This window comes from Zingiber officinale, chromosome 4A (assembly GCF_018446385.1).
Source record: "Zingiber officinale cultivar Zhangliang chromosome 4A, Zo_v1.1, whole genome shotgun sequence".
Classification (NCBI taxonomy): Eukaryota; Viridiplantae; Streptophyta; class Magnoliopsida; order Zingiberales; family Zingiberaceae; genus Zingiber; species Zingiber officinale.
In genome coordinates this window covers 8,666,560-8,690,862 of record NC_055992.1, presented here as the reverse complement: position 1 = coordinate 8,690,862, position 24,303 = coordinate 8,666,560, and the positions used below count along the sequence as shown (strand labels likewise).

Sequence of the window (24,303 nt, the reverse complement as noted above, 5' to 3'; positions counted from 1 at the left end):
ATTACTGCAGAGGTAACATTGTCTAACGAAGTTTAAAGAAGTTATGACTTCACAATTGTTTATATTATGGTGTAGTAAATAGTTAATATTACTTCTGCATATTTTAGCTTGATCGAAGTAATTGTTATTGTAATACTTCATCGTAGTATAGAAGTAGGAAAGGATATTTTACTACACTTCAACAATTTACGTTAACGCAGTAATACATACGAATGACTTCAACAATTTTATTCAGTGACAAAGTAAATAGTTTCTTTAACTACGACAATATTTAAATATACCGAAGTCTTATGTATTGTATTACTTCATCATTTTTATTTATAGTATCGAAGTAGTTGACTATATTTTACTACAATACAAATTTAATTGACAAAAGTGTATATCATAATATATTGCTATATATAACACAATAATTTTCATCACCAAAATTGAACAAATATATCACAAATATCTGTCAAATACAATTCAAAAGTGTATTCATAAAAGGAATGTTTAAGCATAACCCAAAAACTTTTGTATCCATAAATCTCTAAATACAATCTAAACTTTATATCATAGCCTACACTTAGGCACCCACATAGAAATAGACAAATTCGCTCCATTCACTTCTGACTTCATCATACTGAGATTGATTGTAATACTGTTTATTTTTTGATGCTGCAAACTGAATCATTAACAAACATTTGAGGATCAGTGAAAAATAACTTAACATTTTATAAAGAAAATATTTCATAAAGAAGATATTCACCTTTCTCTCCAATTGTGGATATTCATCTAAGACTATCTCTTTCATGTACCGCATCACACAATATCCACATTCAACACCACCATTTTGTTTAAGATTACCCTAATGAAATTGAAAATATCATGCAAGAAGTCACAATCCAAATAATAAGAATTATTAATTGATGTCTAAATGCATAGTCATAATACATACTGTCAATTGTTTAAAATCTGGTCCTTTTGAAATACCCCTTGATGCATTGTATATCTTGACCCCACTACATTGTAAAAATAGAAAATTAGTTTTTCAACCTATAATGAATTGAATGCATTCAAAAGTAGCATAAGTTATGACTTACTTGGTCACAATAGTTTGCCAAGCATGATCTCGGTTCCTGTTACTCAAAGAGTCCAATAAATATATCATATTCTTATCTTCATTAATTATAGTCAAGATCCAATGATACCTGCACAAAAAAAAATATAACATTGAATAGCATGTAGTAGGAAAAAATAAATAATTAAAATCTTACCCAGTGTTATATGGGATGAAGCATATGCTATCTTTGTTCGATGCTCCCAACTGAGCAGCAATATGTTGTGATAATTTACTACCTTCTTCACCCACACCGCATGTAGGTATGTGACTAGGATCCACAAATGACACATACTCAGCTCTATTTTCTTTCTTCATGTATTTGTAAAGGTAACTGCAAGGTATTAATTGCAAGGTAATGGCAAAGTAATGAAAAATCTAAATATACCCCATGTAAACCAAAGCAAAAGCATGTGAACAAATATTGTGAACAAAGCAAAGCATGTGAACAAATATTGTATTTAACACATAACATACCCCATGTAAACCAAAATATGTCTGGCACCTATCTCTTTCATCTCCATAAAGCGTAAGATATCTTCTCTTAGCAACCATACACTTTTAGGACGTCCAAACATAGCTTCATCAAATTCTATGTGTATGCTCTCATCTTTAGGCATCAATATGATAACATACGAGTAGATATACTTGCATGCCATCGGTAAAGTTTTCTCAATTTCCTTGTACTTGTCCTGATCACCGTGAACATCCGAAGGAGCAAATGATTGATGTTGTACATTCTTTTGCAATATGTTAAAATATTCATATGAGTATTCAAATGATTGAGGCTTTTTCAAATACCAACTTTTCAAGATAAATTGAAAGTACCTTCTTTGTTGGTAAAATTACCAACTCTTTAGGCCAAGCAACAATTGTTCCAATAGCATCATTAATGATTGTTGGTCCAGACGGAATTGGAATTGGAAGCTTTGCTCCTTCATCTAACACAACATCAATAAATACCTTGAAATTCCCTTCCCCAAGTGGAACATGATGAATCAGTATATTTGGGCCTCCTTCTGATAGTATTGTGTCGTAGGCCACCACATTTTCACGTTGCTTCACAGCCAGGTTACATTTTTTTTTCCCTTTAACAAAAAAAAATGAATTGTATATAAATACCTTAATCTGAAAGAAAAATCAATTTGGCATAAAATTGAGAAATATAAAACCTCCAAGCTTGAAGTGCCACATTCATAAATCTCCACATCATCTCTCCATTTTGGATCTCTCCATTTTGGGTCGTTCATGTTTGAGGACTTGTTCGATATAACAACCTCACAAGTCTGATTATCAATGACCTGAGCAAGTTGAGCCTTCAATTTCTCTACTTCAGCCTTCAAACTCTTATTCTCCTCCGATTGTTCTTTGAAATTATCGATCAAATCCTTTGGGACTGATTCCCTACTCTTTCTTGCAGTTTTAAAGTAGAGTTGGGGTTTTACACATCCTCCCACTCCTCTAACCCGTCCATAGTGTTCTTGATTTCCTAAAGCAGTGGTTAACACATCATTCATCCCAGAAGATTTGAACTCTCCTTTGACTTTCTTTTCCATTAAGTCATCCTACAATATGAGATGTAACAAATCAATCCAAAAATTCCAATATTATTTAGCTAAGCAATATGAAAAGTAGATAAAAAAAATAATTACAATTTTTGCAACGACTTCTGCTATCTCTATATTTGTTATGTTGCCAGATTTATCCTCACGGGCTTTACACCAAAGCATCGATCTATCAACTTCCTCATTTTCAGCAATTATTTTTTTTCCCTCTACAATTCCAAAAATGATCAGTTACATAATATTAAATACTTGCTTGAAAATGATAAGTATAATTGCATGGTAGCTCACCAATTCAGCCTCTAAGCCGATGTAATCTTTGCGAGACAATCTGTGATGATATTTATAATGCATCATTCGTTCTTTTTGCTTTTCATGAATAACCTACATAGAAAATACATTCATAAACACCCATATGCATTAGTATGCATTATATATATAGCAGACATGCAAACAATTATAAGTGTATAAGCAAACAATTATACTGCAAACAATTAAACTGCAAAATATGAATGATGTTACGAAGCCATAATCCTAACTATATATAAACTGCAAACAATTAAACTTGCAATGAGTAATTCTGCAATGAGCAAACAATTAAACTGCAAACAAGTCATTGTGATTTGTGCATTGATGTTACAAAATCTATATATGAATGATGCATTCAAGACAAAGTAGCAACGCTTCAATTTGTACAGAAACTGAGTAATTCTTTTGGTTTGGTGGTCAAAAGAGCTTGAGTAATTCTTTTCAATCCCCCCACATGGCTGGGTGGTTGCAATTCCTCCTTCACATAGATTTTAAGTGTATATAAAATATGTTATACACTAGACCCTATGTAGGAAATTCAACGTGTAAATGTAGGAAATTGCAAATGTAAAAGTACAAACAACACCATACTTTAAAAGACAACAAGTTTTATAATCAAAATTTGCAAATGAAATATTTTAAAGATTTTCAGCTAACACTATATGAGTGTGTACCTCCCATGATGGATGAAGTCTCTCATCTACAAATGCTTTCCAAACTGCTTTTGGGATCTGATATTGGCTAGGTGGAGAACTCAATTTTTCAGGATTGTCTTTATTTGGCCAAACAAATCTGCTAGTGAGTTTATTTTTAAAATCTCGCCACTTTTGATATGCTGAATTCATCACAGTAGTCTCACTTTGTGGTGTTAATTCGAACACATTCTGCAACATAAAAAATTAGTTAATACTATTAATAGAGAAGTTGAATAGAAATAAAATAATAATAGACATACAAGCTGGATAATTATACAACTAATATGACAAGAATTGATTAAATAAAACAATGATATAACTAACACAACATATATCAATCACTAACAGAATGATGTATGTGAATCAGAACTCTCATTCGTACTCCACACCCTATAACTCATTAGTGAGTCACTCTTGAGAGTTCACTAGCTTTCTCTTGCTTGAATAAGAAACTTCTTAAGACAATCTTCTCATACAAAGATTTACAGCAAGCAAAAAATTCTAAGTTATTAGGTAAAAGAGAAAGGCTTTAAATATCATACCAGTGTGGTATGAAAAAGCGAGGTATGAAAAAGTAAGAGAGATTTTATCTTTCTTACTAGTGTGGTATGAAAAAGCAAATGAGATTTTATCTTTACAATTGGGATAAAGTAAGAGAGACTACTCGTTAAGGAGAAACAAAGGAAGAATTATGTCATACAAAGAGTTCTTACCACTTCTTTTTACATGCAGGTTCTTTATTTCAATTCTATTAATCTTATGTTAAAGTCATCATATAATTCATTCATGCTAAGGTTGCATGAGGGATAGCAGATTGTTTCTCAATCTTTTAAACTGGCAGCCTATCAAGTGATCTATTTGTCAAGAATGTATACTAGGCGTAGTTCATGCATCATGTGGTTTGAGGAGAGTAGTACAAGAGAGAGGCTTTAGGTTGTTATTATATATGTGGCTACAAGATTTTGAGAAAAATCTCAAGCTCGACTCTTGTGTAGTTGGGTTGCAGGTCATGCATCTTATGCATACTATTTTAAGTCAAGAATCTCTACCTATAAGCCATGTGTAGCACTAACTAACGTGAATTGCTACTACAGCACAAACGCATGAGTGTTGTAATTTCTCTGACATACTTCACAGCACAAACTCATATTCAGAAATGCCTAGGATAGTCTACACTCTTTGTAAACTTGGACATTAGGTAGCACAGCTACATCAACATGCACATGGTTCATGCAATAGTATTAACTAAAATTAGTTAATACTATTAATAGAGAAGTTGAATAGAATTAAAACAATAATAGACTACAACTAATATGACAAGAATTGATTAAATAAAACAATGATAGCTATTTGACAAGAATGGATTAAATAAAACATTGGCAGCAGAGAGTTGAAAGCTAACTTGATTTGAGATTGTATGTATTTATTAATCTTACCGAAATCTCTTCCCACAATTTTTGTTTTATATTTTCTGGGATAGTAGGCCAAGACTTTATGTTGATTGGCACCATGGTTCTAGCAACAGAGCCAATGTACGATTGCAATGCCTTTCCATTTGCATTGTATAATGGTCGGCCCATGTCATCATAATCAATCTTCGCTTTTTTCCCCCATCTTGCAGTTGCAGTAAGTTTACACATTGATGTAGGACCTCGTTTGTTCTTCTGCACATTGACAGAACGTTCTTCTCTATCAGTAACTTCATGTACCTCTGTGTCAGCTACACCATGTAGCTCAGCATCAACTACTCCATGTATCTCCTCAACTGCTACTACTTGTTTTTTACGACCCATCGAGTATTGTCTGCATAAGAACATCAATGAAACCACTATTAAAATTGGTACAATAACAAAAACATGACATATATAATCATAATAGCAAAAATATAAATAAATAGCAACACAAGTATAAACATAACATACAATTGCATAACATAATCTTTTAAAGTGCATAAAGCATTCCTGTATGTTCATAACATAAACATTACACAAAAATTTAAAACATCATTTTTTTTCTTTTTTGTGACCCAAACACCCTCAATTTCTGATCTAATATATCTTTCATGTGCAGGAATGCAATGAGTATCAACATCATCAATTGGTCTAGAATCAGGAATACTGCTCCAATTGTCATCAGCATCTCCCTCATAACATCTATTTGGAACTGGAAGCACAATTGACCACTCCTTTGTTAATGGGTCATCAATATAAAAGACTTGGTTGACTTGACTTGCAAGCACAAATTCGTCATTCTTGTGTCCTCGTTTGTTCAAGTTGACTAAGGTGAAGCCACATTCATCATTGTTGATTATTCCTTTGTCATTTGCAACCCACACACATTTGAAAAGAGGAACTTGAAATTGATGATAGTCTAATTCCCATATTTCTTCAATCACTCCATAGAAAGACACATCAGCTAGCAAGGGATTCTTATCTTTAACACTACATACAAGCATAGTGTTGGCAACTAAAGAAACCCCACTGTTTTGGCAAACTCTGTCATCATCTCGCGCCTTTGTTTGGTATAAATTACCATTTATCACATAACTATTATACTTAATTATTTGTGCACGCGGTCCATGGGCCAACCATGTTAATGTCGATGTTGTTCCACCATTGCAACTGTCAATTTCAGCAGCCACCTAACATGTATTCAATTTGAATATGGTGATTAAAAATAGTAGATATAAGTTGTTTAGCACAAATGATATTAAAAATTTGATGAATCTAATACCCACCTTTGCACGAAACCAATCAATAAACCTCTTATTGTGAGCATCTTGTATCCACCTTTCATCTTTCTCTTTTTTGGGGAACATTGATTTCAAAAAGTTTTATGTTCACTGTAGAAGTATTAATATGTAAATATAAGTGAGACATTAGATAATCTCATTTATGTATGCATAATTATAAATAATACAACACACTTACATTATATAGCGAGATACTTCTTCCATATTTTCTAGCACAGTCAAATGTGCTTGTTGCAGATCAACTTGTTGCACTATAATTGGTGTGATGCATGCTTGCAAGCCAGAACCATTTGCTTTCGGGTCTCGAATTGATTGAGGAACTCCAATAGGATCAACGTCATTGAGGTATTCTGAACAAAATTCAATTGCTTCTTCTGCTAAATATCTCTGAACAATGCAACCTTCAGGATGTTTTCGACTGCCTACATAACTCTTAAGCACCTTCATGCATCTTTCAAATGGATACATCCATCTAAAGTAAACTGGTCCACATAATCGGACTTCTCGAACAAGATGGACAGCTAAGTGAAGCATGATATCGAAGAAAGATGGGGGGAAATATTGCTCCAATAAGCATAGTGTAACAACCAAGTCAGATTGCAACTTATCTAACTTGGCTACATCTATAACTTTGCAACAAATATCTTTGAAGAAAAAGCATAATCTTATAATGGCATATCTAACATGTTTTGGTAGCGCATCACGTATAACTATTGGCAAGAAATGCTGCATTAAAACATGGCAATCATGGGATTTCAAGCAAGTCAACTTCAGCTGATCCATGCACACAATATTATTCATGTTTGAAGAGAAACCTTCTGGAACTTTTATATCCTTTAATGACTTGCACACTTGTAACTTTTCTTTTTTTGTGAATAAGCACGCAGCAAAAGGAAGATATGTTCTCTTCTCCCCAACTATAGGTGTTAATTCAGGTCTAATTCCCATCTCAACCATGTCCAACCTAGCTGCCACATTATCCTTGGTTTTTCCTTTAACATTCATCAAAGTATTAATGAGGGATTCAAATACATTTTTCTCGATGTGCATAACATCAAGACAATGTCTTACATGCAAGTGTTTCCAGTAAGGAATATTAAAAAAGATTGACTTCTTCTTCCAACATTTTCTGAAATTTATTGCTTCTAAATCTTTTTCTTCTATATTGACTTCCAACTTATTAGCCTTTGCATGCTTTTTTTCCCCTCTCACACTTATCTTTTTTCCAAACTCACACCTTATGTCAGAAAGTTTCTCAAACAACTTAATCCCAGATAATGGTCTAGCTGCTTCTCCAAGTTCTTCCATGCCATTAAACTCCTTCATTTGCCTACGATAGGGATGAAACCATGATAGGAATCGTCTATGGCCCGCAAATGACATTTTCTTCCCATTTTCCAAGTGCCTTGCATAAGTATCTTCTCCACATACTGGACATGCATAATAACCATGTGTAGTACATCCACTAAGGTTACCGTAGGCAGGAAAATCATTGATGGTCCATAATAAGACTCCTTTAAGAGTGAAGAACTCCCTTCGATAAGCATCATAGACTCCATCAACTCCTGCCCACAATTGTTGCAAATCTTCAACTAACACCTCCAGATAGACATCAATATCGTTTCCAGGCTGCTTAGGCCCTGAAATGAGCATAGTTAGCATAATGTATTTCCTCTTCATGCACATATTTGGAGGTAAATTATAGTTAACCAACATAATTGGCCAACAGCTGTACCGACTACTAAGGTTGCTATGAGGATTAATGCCATCAGCTACAAGTGCTAGACGAAGATTTCTTGGCTCACTTTCAAAGTCGGGCCACATATGATCCACCAACTTCCACGATGGTGAATCAACTGGATGACGTAACTGACCAACAACTCTTGTAGAATCTGCATGCCATGTTAAATTTCTTGAGGTCTCTAAAGATTTAAACATGCGCTTAAATCTTGGTATGGGAGGGAGATACCAAACCACCTTAGCAGGAACACCTTTCTTCTCAACCTTGTTTTTGGTTAACTTCCACCGTGACAAGCCACATTTAGGGCAACTTATGCAGTTTTTATATTGCTTCCTATAAAGAATGCAATCATTGGAACAAGCATGAATCTTTTCATGAGTCAACGACAAACAACTCAACGTCTTTTTTACATCATACATTGAGGACGGTAATTGTGATTATTTGGCAACATATCCCCAAAATCCAATAGGAAATCTGAAAATAGAGCATCACTCATTCCATGCCTTGCTTTGGTATTGTACAGTTTCACAAGTGCACTCAATTTTGTGTAACGTTGACATCCCTTGTACAACGGCTTCTCTGATTCCTCTAAAAATTTCATAAATTCTTCAGGGTTTTCTGTATAGTTATCATACGCTGCCTCACACATATGAGCGGTTTCAAAGTTGTCATAATCATTATTAATTGGCTCCTGGTTAACACTCCATTTTACTTTATCATCTTTAGCGGGCTCACCATGCCAAATTCAATTCACATAATTTTGACTAAAACCATGGAGATAAAGATGCTCTGAAATGGACTTCATCGATCTTTTTTTAAGATTGATACATTTGCAACAAGGACAATGAATATCATTGGGGTCAATATTGGGATTCTGTAAACAATATCTAATGAACTGTTCCACACCCTCCTCATACTGTTTGGACCTTCTATCCAAGTATATCCAAGATTTATCCATTTAAATCAAGCAAAATCTACAAACAAATAGGTCAACATTAAAAGATATTAAAGTGAATAAACAAAAGTTAAAACTACATGTAGTTCAAAATGTAAATCCCATGTAACTTTAATTTATAAATCCTAATGCAAGAATTAAGAAGAGACAATTCAAAGAGGTAGGTGTGTGGTATGAAGAAAATTTTATTAGCATTAATAAACTAACTTCTAATGGTATTGAGTTGTTTATAATATGGGTTGGTTAACAAAAGAGTCAGTCAGTAGTTTCATAATTGCGTTAAACAAATGGTGTGCATGACTCATGCTATGTGGATGACTAGATACGTTGGCTTAATTTCATTTTCCCAACTTTTTATTTATAGTTTAACGTTATTTTGTAGAAATATGAACTTGAACTTGATGTTAAGCTGATAAGATTGTTTTTTTTTGTTGTCATAGACTAGATTGTCAAGGAGCATTCCTTTGCTTATTGATTCCTTTGCTTCTCATTCAGATTCAGATGAATCTAGAGACAAAAAGATCAAGAGGAGAGACTTAAGGAAGAGAAGATAAGAATCATCGGATGATTATTCATCATCGTCTGAAGAGAATGAGAGGAAAGGCAAGCTAAAGCGAAAACAAAGAAAGAGAAGTAGAGAAGTGAAAACTAAGCGAAAGGAAAAAAAGCGAGATCTCCTTAGTCGCGAGGAGGTTAGTTTTAATTTATGCAGGCAATTCACCCCCCTCTTGTCGGCCTCCACTGCAACAACAAGTGGTATCAGAGCGAGATCTCCTCAGAAGGACTAACCGCCGGCTGAAGCACAACGATTAAGACGATGGTCGGAGTGAATATTCATCCCCCGAAGTTCGACGGAGACTTCGCGACGTGGAAACGCCGGATGGAGGTATTCTTTAAAACCGATTTCGATATTTTACTAGCTATGAAATATGGTTTTGAAGTTCCGAAAGACAAAGAAGAGCATCAGTGGAGCAAGAAAGAGCAAGCCGAATTTGTCGCCAACGGAAAGGCAGAGTTCCACCTGCTTAGCGTGCTGCCACCACAAGAGGTACGTCGGATCGAAAGCTATGACTCCGCGAAAGACCTCTGGGAAAAATTCCTGGAGCTTCACGAAGGTACCTCGGAAGCTAAGCTAGCGAGGCGCGACATCCTCCGGACCCAGTTAACGAACCTTCAGATGAACCAAGGCGAGAAGGTAGCGCAACTCCAAGCAAGGATCAAAGAGTTGACCACGCAACTAACCAATCTTGGAGAAGAAGTAACGAACTGAGACTCAATCCGGTACGCGCTCAACGCCTTCCCCAGAACTCCAGAGTGGACCTCCTTAGTAGATGCGTACTACATCTCTAAGGACTTCGAGGTAAGTACTTTAGAAAATTTGTTTTCTACTTTTGAACTTCACGAATCTCGATTTGCAGAGCCCAATGGAGTAGAGAAGACTAGTCAGAGCATTGCCTTAAAGGCAAAAACAAACTATTCTAACTCCGAAGCCTCAATCGACGAATCCGAAGCTGCATTAATGGTAAGATGATTTAATAAGTTTTTTAAATCTAACAAATTTAGATCGCAGAAGCATGAGCGAAAAAGAAGAACGGTTCGTTGCTACAACTGCAACGAAGAAGGGCACATCAAGGATGACTGCCCGAAATTAAAGAGCAAGCAGAAAGAAAAGGAAAAGGTCAAGTACAAGAAGCCAGAATCCTCCAAGCACAAGAACCTTAAGGCCACTTGGTCAGATTCGTCGTCTTTCGAATCAGACGTCGAAGCCTTCTCGGGGTTAGCGCTAATAGCTAACCATCAGATGGAAGAAGAGTCAAGCTCAGAGATGAGCATAGATGAAGGGGGAGGAACATCAGAAGAGGAAAGCTGCAGTGAAGGGGGAGCCTCACCAAGTCAGGTAAGTAAGGTACGTAATATAACCCCGACTCAGTCTTTTCACTTTATTAAAGCCCTTTCTAAAGAGTTAGATAAATTAGAAAAAGAAAATGAACATTTGAAATTGAACCTAGCAAAAGCATGTCCTCTAGATATGTATGATAATCTAAAATTAGATAATGAAAAATTAAAAGTTGAAATTGAGAAATTGAAAAATAATGATGCATGCTTAAATAAATTTTCAAAATTAAAATTAAGAATTTATGGAAAATTGAATTGGTATATTAGAAAACATCAGGGACAACTTAGGAAAGTCTCCAGAAATTATATACCCCCTAAATTTTTGAATAACCCAGTAGGAAGGAACCTCTATTGGGTTCCGAAATCTGTGCTAAATTAATTTTTTTTAATTAAGGCTTTCAGAAGAAAAATTAAACATTAAAATTTATTTATAAAGCTTTGTCTAAGGAAGTGATTGTTGCTCCAATAATCAAGAAGGACTAGTGTCTCGCCACGACCTGGAAGCTGAAATATTGAAATAAAATATTTAATTAACTTTCTGAAAAAGCATCAAACTAGAATTAAATAATGCTTTAAAAGTTATTTCAAACATTTTTGGAAAATTCTAAAAGTTAATTATTTTGAAAAATTCTAAAAATTCAGTTTACTTAGAAATTTTTTGAAAAATTCCAAAAAATCAATTTTGACTTAGAAATTATTTGCTAAATATTTTTTTATTCTTATCCCATTTTTTCTGTGATCAAATGGGGAGAGAGAAGTACAAGTTTAGGGGAGAGAATTTTTTTAAAAAAAAAATTTAATTTTTTAAAATTCTAGTTAACTCTTTATTAAGTAGTTGTAATTTTATTTATTGCAAATTTATGCTAAAATATGTTAGTTTAGTAATTTTCTTAAAAATTACTATTTGTCTATTTTTTACCCTAACTTGAACTTGGGTTGATGCACATCAAAAAGGGGGAGATTGTTGGACCCCGCGGGTATTTTGATGTGATCAACCAAGTTGGTTAGGTCCTGCTTTGTGTTTGACCCCTGTGTCTGAGTGTGCAAGAGCTTAGGAGCGCAGAAAGTCGAGCGGAAGACGCAGCTAGCGAGAAGGACGGCACGGGATGGGAGCCGACGGGCTCGGTACGTCTGAAGGACGAGAGAGCTGCGGAAGAGTACACCGGTGGGCAAGAAGAATGTGCACGCCGTTCGAGGGACGTTAAGTAAGGAGGAAGATTGCTCAAGGAGAAGGCCGAAAATTGGGTTCGGGTGAGCCCTATTTCGATTGGCCGGAATCACCCAAAAGAATGAGACTTCGGAAGACGAAGCAAAGAAGCAAAGCAAGCTGGAAAAGCTGCCAGACAGCTTGGAGGCGCCTCCATCAGGCTTGGAGGCACCTCCAGCTTGAGGGCGCCTTCAACGCCTGTTGAAGGCGCCTCGGACATGGCAGAATTGAACGTTGAGCTTTTGGATAAATTTTATCCACTCTCTCGATGGAGGCGCCTTGGACCCCTATTGGAGGCGCCTCGGACATCCGAGATAGGATTTTTAGAGGCTATATAAAGGCCTCTGGAACTAGGAATTACAGATCAACTATTCCATCAACTCTGTAATCAATTCCTAGCAATAGTTCTGAGCTGTAAGGTGTAAAAGGCTTCTCTGCCTTTAGAGAAGGAGACTTTTTCTACTACGCGTTTTTCATCTCCCTGGATTAACAACCTTCTTGGTTGTAACCAGGTTAAAATTCTGTCTCTTTTTATTTCTACTTTTAATTTTATTATAGTTGCGTTATTTTTGAGTTGAAAGATCCGAGGAGGGTAGTTTTAATTTGTGCAAGCAATTCACCCCCCTCTTGCCGACCTCCGCTGCAACAACAGAATGCCCATAATTTTGTTTCTACAGCAAGACATTTTACCAACAGATGGAGCACAAGCACACATGATTAAGAAAAGAGCCAGTCGGTTTACTATAATTGGTGATCATCTTTACAAACGGGCTTTCTCATGCCCATTGCTCAAGTGTATTGGGCTAAACAATATTCAGTACATTTTGCAGGAAGTGCATCAAGGCTCATGTGGAAGTAATGCGGGTGGCCGATCCCTTGCTCATAAAATTTTACTAGTCGGATATTTTTGGCCTACTTTGCAAGCTAATGCAACTCAATTAACAAGAATTTGCTTATCCTATAAGCAGCACCAGAATATTTCACATCACTCCACAGAGTTGCTAAAAACTTTCATTGTCTCCTGCCCCTTTGATTAGTGGAGTATGGAACTGGTGGGACCTTTTCCCTTGTCATCTGCCCAGAGAAGATTCTTAATAGTGGCAGTGGATTATTTCTCAAAATGGGTGGAGGTCGAGCCGCTGGCCAAGATAACCGAGCAGATAGTTATCAAATTCTTATAGCAACATATCATTTGTAGGTTCGAAATTCCACATAAATTAGTTTCAGATAATGGAAGATAATTCTAGGGCAGGAAAATTCGAGAGTGGTCCACAGCCTATGATATCACTCAGGCCTTCACATCGATGTCTTATCCCCAAGAGAGCATGCTCTGAGTTTCAGACCTATAAGAGAGCATGCTCTTGTGACTATAAATTTTTAGCCCCTGAGTTTGAGACCTGGCTAGTCCCAGACTTTCGAGCCACATGTTGGGTTATAAGTGACCATCCTCTTATGACTATAAATTTTTAGTCCCCGAGTTTCAGACCGGGCTAATCCCAAACTCCCAAGCCACTGGCTGGGTTATAAGAAAGCATACTCTCGCGACTATAAATTTTTAGCCCCCGAGTTTCAGGTCGGGCCAGTCCCAGACTCTTAAGCCACCGACTGGGTTATAAGCGAGTATGCTCTTGTGACTATAAGTTTTTAACCCCCAAGTTTCAGATCGGGCCAGTCCCAGACTCCCGAGTCACTGATTGAGTTATAAGCGAAAATGCTCTCGTGACTATAAATTTATAGCCCTCGGGTTTCAGATCGTGCCAGTCCTAGACTCCTGAGCCACCAATCGGATTATAAGCAAGCATGCTCTCGTGATTATAAATTTTTAGCCTCAGGGTTTCAGACCGGGCCAATCCCAGACTCTCAAGCTACTAGCCGGGTTATAACTGAGCATGTTTTTGTGACTTAGAAAAATCCAGAAATTATAGCCCCCGGGCTTCAAACTGATCCAGTCCTAGACTCCTGAGCAACCGACCGAGTTATAAGCGAGCATGCTCTCATGACTATAAAGTTTTAGACCCCGGGTTTCAGATTGGGCTAGTCCCAGACTCCCGAGCCATTGACTAGGTTATAAGCGTGCATGTTCTCGTGACTATAAATTTTTAGCCCCCAGGTTTTAGATCGGGCTAGTCCCAGACTCCCGAGCCACCTGCTGGGTTATAAACAAGCATGCTTTCATGACTATAAATTTTTAGCCTTTGAATTTTAGACCGGGCCAGTCCCAGACTCCCGAATCACCTGTTAGGTTATAAGCGAGTATGCACTCTCGACTATTAATGTTTAGCCCCCGAATTTCATACCTGGCCAGTCCTAGACTCCCAAGCCATCGACCGGGTTATAAGTGAGCATGCTCTTGCGACTTAGAGAAATCCAGAAATTATAGCCCCCGAGCCTTCGGTCGGGTCTGCCCCAGACTCTTGAGTAATCGGTCAGGTTATAAGCTAGTATGCTCTCACGACTCAGAGAAATCCATAAATTATAGCCCCAAGCATCTGGTCGGGCCTGTCCCAGACTCCCGACCTACAGACTGAGTTAAAAGCGAGCACATTCTCGTGCTTATCCATTCTGGACTCTTAAATTCCCATTCAGTATCATTATCCTACTCGGTTCTATTATTTAGTTCGACAAGCAATGATAAATAGAAACTATTGATAGCTATATTCCAAATTCTCAAGTCATCACTCAGGTTATAAGTAAGCAGGTCTTTGCACCTTCAAGTTCTAAACTCTTACGTCTTCTAACGGATTTTAATTATACTATTATTATTTTGTTCGGCCTGATTATCATGCTTGGTAGTGTTATTCTACCTAGTTTATTGTTTAGCTCTAAAACTTACTATAAAGGATCCATTCACAATCCCATTATTAAATGGTTGCAAATATTTAGCTTGACGGAAATGTTCGACATGATTACCTCATCCGGATTATCATTCAGTCCGACCAAAAATTATGAAGAGGTCACTCAAATATTATCTCATAAATGTGCTATGAGGTCGATTACTCGGATTATCAAATATTCACTTAGTCTATGGTACAGATTAAAAAATAGTTTAAAAATACCAGTTGATCCGGCGGTGAGGATGGGGGACCCCCCTTTAAGCAGAGTCAACGCCACGTGGAGGTTGAAAGGTAAAAGGTCAACCAGAGGGTCGTATGTGTGCATAAGCAAGTGAGGGCGACCGGCCGAAAGTTTCGAACGGAAGCAAAGACACCCCGACGGGGAGTCGGGGTTCCGACGCTCATGTTGAACAGGGTCGTATGGCCGAGCGGGTAGCCCGCTCGGCTGAAGGCATAAAGCAGCAATACTGTGAACAGTCTCCACCGAGCGCACGATCGGGAGTCGATCCAGTCAGACTAAAGATACCTGCCGAGCGGCCGGACGCTCGGCGCAGGAACAGAAAAGACAAGGATTAAGGGACATCGGGAAACATCTTCTGATAGCAGGCATGTTCGACGACTAGGCCATACGCAGAATCGTACGATGGAAGGTTCCGTTGTCTCATTAAAGAGGTGCTCAGACTGTAGCAGTATGGGGTCAGCCAAGCTCCTCTGACAAGCCCATACCGAGGTATGGTAAGAGGACACGTATTCACCTCGGTATGTGTGCATGAGCCTCTTCATAGCTCTATATAAGGGTCCTCATACTTTGCCGGAGGTACGCATTCTCTCGTATTCAAAGCCACTTCTGCATTTCCTCTTGCCTGACTTGAGCGTCGGAGGGTCGTCGCCGGGAACCCCTTCCCGGCCCGACTTCCTTGCAGGTTCGCCGGAGATCTGTACGGCCGGCCAGAGATCCACGTCATCAGTTCATAGAGAGCCACGTGCCCAGCGTCCGTTGATTCAGCGTTCGGACAGGATCAATTTGGCGCCATCTGTGGGAACGCACCTACATCCGAGCGGAAGCAATGGACGAAGCTGGATGACCACACACGGTGATGCTCTCCATGGAGGAGCTCGACGCTCTGATCGAGGCAAGAGCCGCTAAGCTTGTGGAGCAAAAACAGAAGGCACAAGCCGAGCGGATGGAGCAACAAGCGACGTCCGCATTGGGAGGCCGAGCGGAAGCACTACCGGCCACGGTTCCATTTCATCAGGCCCTATTTCGTACGCCTCCTGAAGCCGCAACCGTTAATCGTGACTGAGGATCTTCATCCGACGAGGCGCTTATGCGAGACAACAGAAAGGGCAAGGCCCCCCGAACGGAGGCCTCCCCCGAGCGGATCAACCGGTAATTTTCAGAGGCCATCCTGCGGGACCCTCTGCCAAAACATTATGTGCCCCCGGCGATCGGGGAATACAACGGAACCACCGATCCGGACGACCATCTTGGTAAGTTCGACAACACGGCTACCCTACATCAATACACAGATGGAGTAAAGTGCCGGGTGTTCCTTACCACTCTCTCGGGATCGGCGCAACGGTGGTTTCGGAGGCTGCCGGACGGATCCATTACAAGTTTCAAGGAGTTCCGCACGGCCTTCCTCCACCATTTTGCAAGCAGTCGGCGTTACTAGAAGACTAGTGTCAGCTTATTCGCCATCAAGCAAGAGCCCAGGGAGTCGCTCAGAGCATACATCCAACGATTCAACCGAGTGGCCATGGATATTCCAACGGCCACCTCAGAAACGATGATGAATGCGTTCACACAAGGCCTCGTGGACGGTGATTTCTTCCGGTCACTCATTCGGAAACCACCTCGAGATTATGATCATATGCTACACCGGGCCAACGAGTACATTAATGTGGAGGAAGCCCAAGCGGCCCGGAGAAAAGAAGTTCCAACTGAGCGGCTAGCCCCTGCCGAGCGGAAGCCTATCAATCGCCAAGAGCTGCCTAGAGGACCGAGCGCCGAAGCAGTCCGCCCTCACCACGCGAGGTCCCAAGCAGTCCAAGAGGTATCTGCCGAGCAGCCCAAACCAAAGAAGAAGGTATGGACCCCTATGTTTTACTCCTTCCACCGGACCGACACGCGGGATTGCCGAAGCCTTCCCCTGATCGCCCACCCCGCTCCTTGGAGTAACCAGCGTCGATCACCATCATCCGACAGGCGACAACGACATCATGAGGTCGATCGGCGGATACCCGACAGGCGACAGCATTAGTCTCCCGAACGGCATTACCCTCAGAGGCACGAGGACAATCCTCGGGTGTCTAGGGAGCGGCCTAGGTCGTCCGCTCGGGAAGAAGAAAATAGAAGTAACACTTCCCGAGGCGAAATCAACATCATCGCTGGTGGGCCGACTGGAGGCGACTCCAACAGAGCATGGAAGGCAAGTGTCAGGCAGCTCCAGATCCATGCGGTCGGCTGCAGCCAAGAGCGAGCGAACGGGCCCGAAATCAGTTTCGGGCCCAGGAACTTGGAGGGAGTCGAAGTGCCACATGACGACGCTCTCCTCATCAAAGCGGTAATAGCTAACTATACTATTCACCGCGTTTCCATCGATACAGGAAGCTCGGTCAATATTATATTCAAAAAGGCCTTCGACCAACTGCAAATTGATCGAGCCGAGCTGCTTCCCATGACAACCCCCCACTATGGGTTTACGGGCAATGAAGTTCTGCCGATCGGACAGGTCTGACTGGCTATTTCTGTAAAGCCCGAAAAATTCCCGAATTTATTTTAGAAATATCCTATGATTTTTCTAGACTTTTAGGATATTTTTACATCATTTTTGGAGTACCGGAAGTAGCAAAAACAAATAAGTCGCAAAATGGTTTACGCGGGAATCGAACCCGGGACCCATCGGAGCCTACGACTTATTATGTGTTCCGGAAACCAAGTGAACCCAGCAGGGCCGTGCTGAAAGGATAGGAAATCAAATATATTTATATTTGATTTGGGAGAAATAACTATTTGATATAAATAGAAAACTTAAGTGGGATTGGTTTATTTCTTTTGGGTTCGGCATTTTCTCTCCTCACCGAAGCCTTTCTCTCCCTCTCCCGTTTCTTTCTCTCGGCGCAGGAAACAAAGCAAAGGAGACCTAGGGTTCCTTCCCTAGGATAGTGTGTTCACTTTCCGGCGACAACACCAGCACGAAGTCGGTTCTTCTCCGCGAGAGGAACGCGAGGACGTAAGCGGTTCGTCGAACGGAGCAGTTTTTCCGAAAAACCTAGCGGATAGAATCGTAAGAAAACCCTACGATTGAGGTAAGAAACCCCTCACCTGCAGTATAATTGCTCTCGCTTGTTAGTTTTGGCATTAGTTCAGTAGTTCTACAGTTTTCAGTTTTAGGGTGTGCTTTTAGTGCACACCAAGCATTCGGTAGAATGCCCAGTTCAGAAGGATGCACCAGTAAGCATCCTAACAGCATGAAAAATGTATTAGAAATATTTTATTTAGCTTATTATCAGTTATTACAGCTATATGGATCAGATATCCATTGGGTGGGCTCCCATAGTAGCCCCTAGGTTCAGATAACCTAACTCTAGGTTCAGATAACCTAGAACAGCAAAGTAAAATAAAACAGTATTCAGTATTTTACTTTTATTCAGATGGCACTATACTTGGATCAGATATCCATGGGCTGGACTCCCACAGTCGTCCCTAGGTTCAGATAACCTAGTAACCCTGCTGGATTCGGAACTTGCAATCCCGAGTCTCGTAGAGATGCGCGCATAGCAGTACAGATGTCGGGCCCCAGCAACATGTTTAGTATTTTCATCTATTATTATATATAGTTTTCCAAATATATATCAGTTGATGGAAACACTTTAATTTCAGTTCTAATTATCTCGGTTAAGTTTCATGATTTGAGTTCATGACCAGTTAGATGTATATGCATGACCAGTTCAGTATTCCTGCTTAGTTTCAGATACAGTATGCTATGCTCAGCTTGTTTGTATGCCATGATTAGTTCAGTACATGTTTGTATGCCATGCCATGTTGTCATGCTCAGTTCAGTTTTCAAACAGCATGTTTTAAAAACATAATCGCATCGTTGCATGTTTTTGTGAGGTAAATGGTTTCTTACTAAGCTTCTTAGCTTACAAATGCTACTTTTCTTATACTGCAGATACCGGTAAAAGAAAAGTGGACTAGCGGAGGCTGGAGGGCGATGCTACGATGATGTGTGTGTGCAAGGGGTCTGGAATAAAGATCCTTGGGATCTACACACTTTTATTTCAGTTTTAGTACTTAACATGTCTAGTTTTATGACTTAGTCTTGTTACTAGGTGTTATAGCTTAGTAAACTATGCCTTGTTTAGTTTATCATGTTTAGAATGTTAGTATTTATATGCTAGAGTGTTTTTCATGTATCTAGAGCTTGTGTATGTGATTTTTGGCACGAATTAGTGCTGGAAATCAGAAATTCTGATTTCGTTTCAGACTATCAGAACCTGGATCGGTCATCAGACCGATCCAGTGCCATTCCTTTTCCTGGATCGGTCAGCCGACCGATCCAGATGGATACAGTAGCCTACTGTATCTCCCTGGATCGGTCAGCCGACCGACCCGAACAGAAGGCATCCCAGCGTCTCCAGGTGCCTGGATCGGTCTGCAGACCGATCCAGACACACCTGGATCGGTCTTGCCGACCGATCCAGCCTCTGCTGGATCGGTCCGCAGACCGATCCAGCAGGGCACAGAATCGCCGCAAGTTTGATCGATCCGTGGATCGAACAGCAGCTAGCTGGGAAGTTAGCTTAGAGTTCTAGCTCAGATGGGAGGTCAAGTATCCTCCTTAGCACATATGCCCCAACCGGAAAGGTCTTGAACCTTTCCTTATAACAGCATGGGTGTACCAGTTGTCAGTTTAATAGAGTCAGTTAGTGAAATTTTATTTTACCCAGTTTCCGCACAGTAGTATCAGTAGTTAATGTAGCGATCCGACTCACAGCTTAGTACTCGGGAGTTGGGTCGTTAGTGGTATCAGAGCGAGGTTCCTTACTTCCTACACACACATCAGCATTGTGCCTACAGCTTCCAAGTAAGAACATCTCTCACTCAGTTTTGTTTTCAGCTTTCATATCAGTTATATGTGCTTTCATGTTTGCTCTCATGTTGGTAGTTAATTAATTCATGTTTACAGTGATAGTATTTAACATGTTACCAGTAGTTAACTATAACATGATAGCCTAGTTATATATATGTGTTCTCTGCTATTCAAGAAATGGCACGAGGGCGTCCGGCTAGAAGCATCAACTGAGCCCCAACATGAGGTAGGCGGTTCGGTGCCTCCCGGACCTTACAACACTAGTGGCTCAGCTACAGTAGCTTGAACAACAGCAGGAGATAGCCTCCTTAAAGGCTAACCAACAAACTACTCCCGTCACTCCAGTACCGAACCTCACGACTCCAGTAATCACAGAGGTTGTACCAGCTCAGCCTGCAGTACCAGTCCCAGGCTAAGAGAGAAGCTTACCTTATCGAGTGGCAGAGAATTAAGCCGAGAACTTCTGAGCACCGAAAACCATGGGATGCTCGGCATGGTTTAAAACACTGAAAATGTACGATGGAGCTTCTAGGCGGCGAGCACGAAAGGTGAAATGTGCCTCCTTATGCTACAGGAGACGCACGCATGTGGTGGGAGCGGATTAAATCAAGTAGCGAGTAAACCGGATGACATGGGCCAACTCGAGAAAGAATTCTTGAGGAATTCTTTCACATGCAAGTCACGAACCGACACTATGACAAGTTTACAGAATTTCGCGGGCAACCTATCAGTTTAGGAAGCCGTGAAGAAATTCAACAGTTGGCCGTCTGTGTCCGAACTAGTCGGACGGAGAAGGAGCGAGTACGGTTGATCTTGAAGATGCTCGGACCGAGATCGCAATGAATGTGGCTGGTGGCGTTCATAGGCCACAAACCACGGAGGAGCTAGTGAGTAGTGCTCGATCACAGAGCATTGCACAGCATCACCCAGTGAGAGTTTCCACAGAGCCCAAGGGACAAGCTGGCTCGGTACTCAGCAGAAACAACAGGGACATAGCTCCAACTGGAAGGGGAAACGCGATCCAAAAGGAGGGCCAGTGGAAAACATTCCAGACATCCCAAGTGTGCTACTTGTGGGAAACACCATCCAGGAGTTTGCCGCAAGGGCACGCGAGGTTGTTTTGAATGTGGACGGGGAAGGGCACATGGCTAGCGATGCCGAACAAGAATCTTTTCTCGAGATAAGGTATGGAGCTCACCAACTACACGGATGTATGCTTGCCTTAGATGGTCCACAGATCGATCAGGCATTTAAAGCCAACTATCACAAATGCCAGGATTTTCTCACTAACCAGAGAGGACGTAGCAAATGCCTCGGCAGTTGTCACAGGTCGGATCAGTATTTTTACATAATGCAACTGCTTATTAAATCGGGCAACCCACTCTTATGTATCAAGGCATTTGCGAGAAATTAGCAACACCTCGAGAGTTACTCAATAGTCGGTTCGACATCACTACCCTCGGGAGACATTATGGCATCTACGCACTGGCTCAGCGGTGCCGGTCATTATAGCAGACAGAGAACTTTTGGTGATCCGATAGTGCTAGAAATGACCGACTACGATGTCATCTTTGGAATGGATTTTACGATCAAATCGGCGCTTCTATAGAGTGCCGTAAACAAAAGGTCATATTCGACAGAAGTACAGTTTGAGTACATAGGAAAACCAAAGAGAAAAGCCAGGAAGTTTCTCTCGGCATTGAAAGCACAAATTGGATTCGGGATGCATGGGATTTTAGCAAATGTAGTCAACACCGGCCGGACAAGAACCAACAACTATCGGAGGTTCGAGTCGTTTGTGACTACCAGCAGTTTTCCCTGAGGCTTAGCACCAGCACGGAGATTGAATTTGAGATAGAGCTCATTCCGGCACAAATCCAATTTCAAGGCACTGTACCACATGGCTCGGTGGGCAGAAGGAACTTGGGAGCAATTACAGAGCTTCTTGACAAGGGTTTCATCGCCCTAGTCACTCACCATGGGAGCACTGTGTTGTTCGTGAAGAAGAAGGATGGAAGCATGCTTATGCATAGACTACCGTGCCTTGAACCGGTCACAATTAAAAGCAGTACCCTCTCCCGGGATAGATGACTGTTTGATCGGCTAAAGGGAGCCACGGTGTTCTCTAAAATTGACCTTAGATCAGGATATCACCGGGTTAGAGTCAAGAAAGGTGATATACCTAAAACAACTTTCGGGACCAGATACGGACATTATGAGTTTGTAGTCATGCCTTTGGCGTAACAAATGCTCCAGCTACTTTCATGGACCTCATGAGCAGTATTCAGAGAATACTTAGACAAGTTTGTCATCGTGTTCATCGATGACATTCTTATCTATTCGAGGCACTCGGGAGGACCATGCGAGCATCCGAAGACAGTTTTGCATCCTTCAGCAGAACCAGTTGACGCCAAATTCACGAAATGTGAATTTTGGCTAGACCAGTAGCCTTTCTTGGTCACATCATCTCCAAGGATGGTGTTATGGTAGATCCACAAGATAGAAGCGGTAGTAATGTGGAAGAGACCGGCAGAACGCCATTGAAATCGAAGCTTTACGGGATTAGCGGGCTACAGGAAATTCGTAGAGGACTTCTCGATAGCCTCCCAGCGACTCTCACCGGGAAGAACAAGAAATTTGGTGGACGGAGGAGTGAGCAATGAACTAAAGCGAGATTGACGGTGCTCCTATTTTAGCTATACCAGAAAACACAGACGGCTTCGACATCTACAGCGACGCCTCTAAATTGGGATTAGGAGCAGTACTGATGCAGCAGGGCAAGGTGATCGCCTATGCCTCCAGACAACTCAAGGATTATGAGAGGAACTATCCTACTCACGACCTCGAGCTTGCAGCAGTGGTGTTCGCTCTCAAGATTTGGAGACATTATCTGTACGGAGCTCAGTGTAGAGTGTATACAGATCATCAAAGTCTGAAGTATTTCTTTACTCAGAAGGATCTGAATATGCGACAGCGCAGATGGTTAGAACTGGTCAAAGATTATGACATAGATATCCTCTACCATCCAGGGAAAGCTAATAAGGTAGCAGACGCACTCAGCAGGAAGTCCAGTGCTACCTTATTATCTTTAGCAGCTATGTCACCACCCCTAAGGAAGGAGATTACAGCTTTTAGTCTCGAGCTTATAGTCGGGCAACTTTCCACTATGTCCTTAGCATCTACCTTACTTGATGATATCCAGACAGCTCAGGAGCAGGATCCTGAAATCCAGAAAATCAAGCAAGGGTTAGCGGAATCAGAAAATGGAGAGTTCAGAGTGTCCGCCAGTGGGGTAGTGTACTGTGGTGACAGACTTTGTGTTCCAGATCAGGAGGAACTACGAAAACAGATTCTAGATGAGGCTCACAGGACTCCCTATGCGATGCATCCTGGTTCCACCAAAATGTATCAGGATCTAAAGAAACGATTTTGGTGGCCTGGGATGAAGCGAGATATCGCCAGATACGTCAGCATCTGTCTAACCTGTCAGAGGGTTAAGGCAGAACATCAGCGACCAGGAGGAGTTCTGCAGCCGATCCAGATTCCAGAATGGAAGTGGGAGGATATCTCTATGGACTTCATAGTGGGATTACCCAGAACCACGAATGGTTTTGATGCTATCTGGGTAATAGTCGACAGGTTGACTAAATCAGCCCACTTCTTAGCTATCAGAATATCCTATTCCATGGAGCAGCTAGCTCAGTTGTATCTCAAGGAGATTGTCAGGCTGCATGGAGTCCCACGAACCATTATATCAGACAGCAGATTTACATCACACTTCTGGAAGTGTGTACAGTCAGCTATGGGCACCCAGTTAAAATTCAGCACAGCCTTCCATCCTCAGACAGATGGTCAGACGGAGCGAGTAAATCAGGTACTCGAAGATATGCTCCGGGCTTGTGCCCTAGATTTCAAGGGAAGTTGGTGCAAATATCTGAGTCTAGCAGAATTTGCATACAACAACAGTTATCAGGCCACTATCGGCATGACACCTTATGAGGCACTCTATGGGCGGAGGTGCAGATCACCAATCTGCTGGTATGAGAGTGGTGAACAGAAGGAACTAGAGCTTCAGACAGATCTAGTAGCAGATACCACAGCAGCCATACAGCAGATTCGCCAGAGGATAGAGACAGCACAGAGCCGTCAGAAGA

General features: G+C 40.8%; 1 long non-coding RNA gene across 1 annotated transcript; it reads right to left on the bottom strand.

Annotated features, from left to right (window-relative positions):
• Positions 1–522: 522 nt before the first annotated feature.
• Positions 523–1,117, bottom strand: LOC121973109. The gene is made up of 4 exons (XR_006109387.1): positions 1,083–1,117; positions 938–1,001; positions 749–847; positions 523–664 (listed from the first exon to the last, which is right to left on the bottom strand). It is a non-coding gene; the product is annotated as an uncharacterized LOC121973109 (long non-coding RNA).
• Between the last annotated feature and the right edge of the window lie 23,186 nt (positions 1,118–24,303).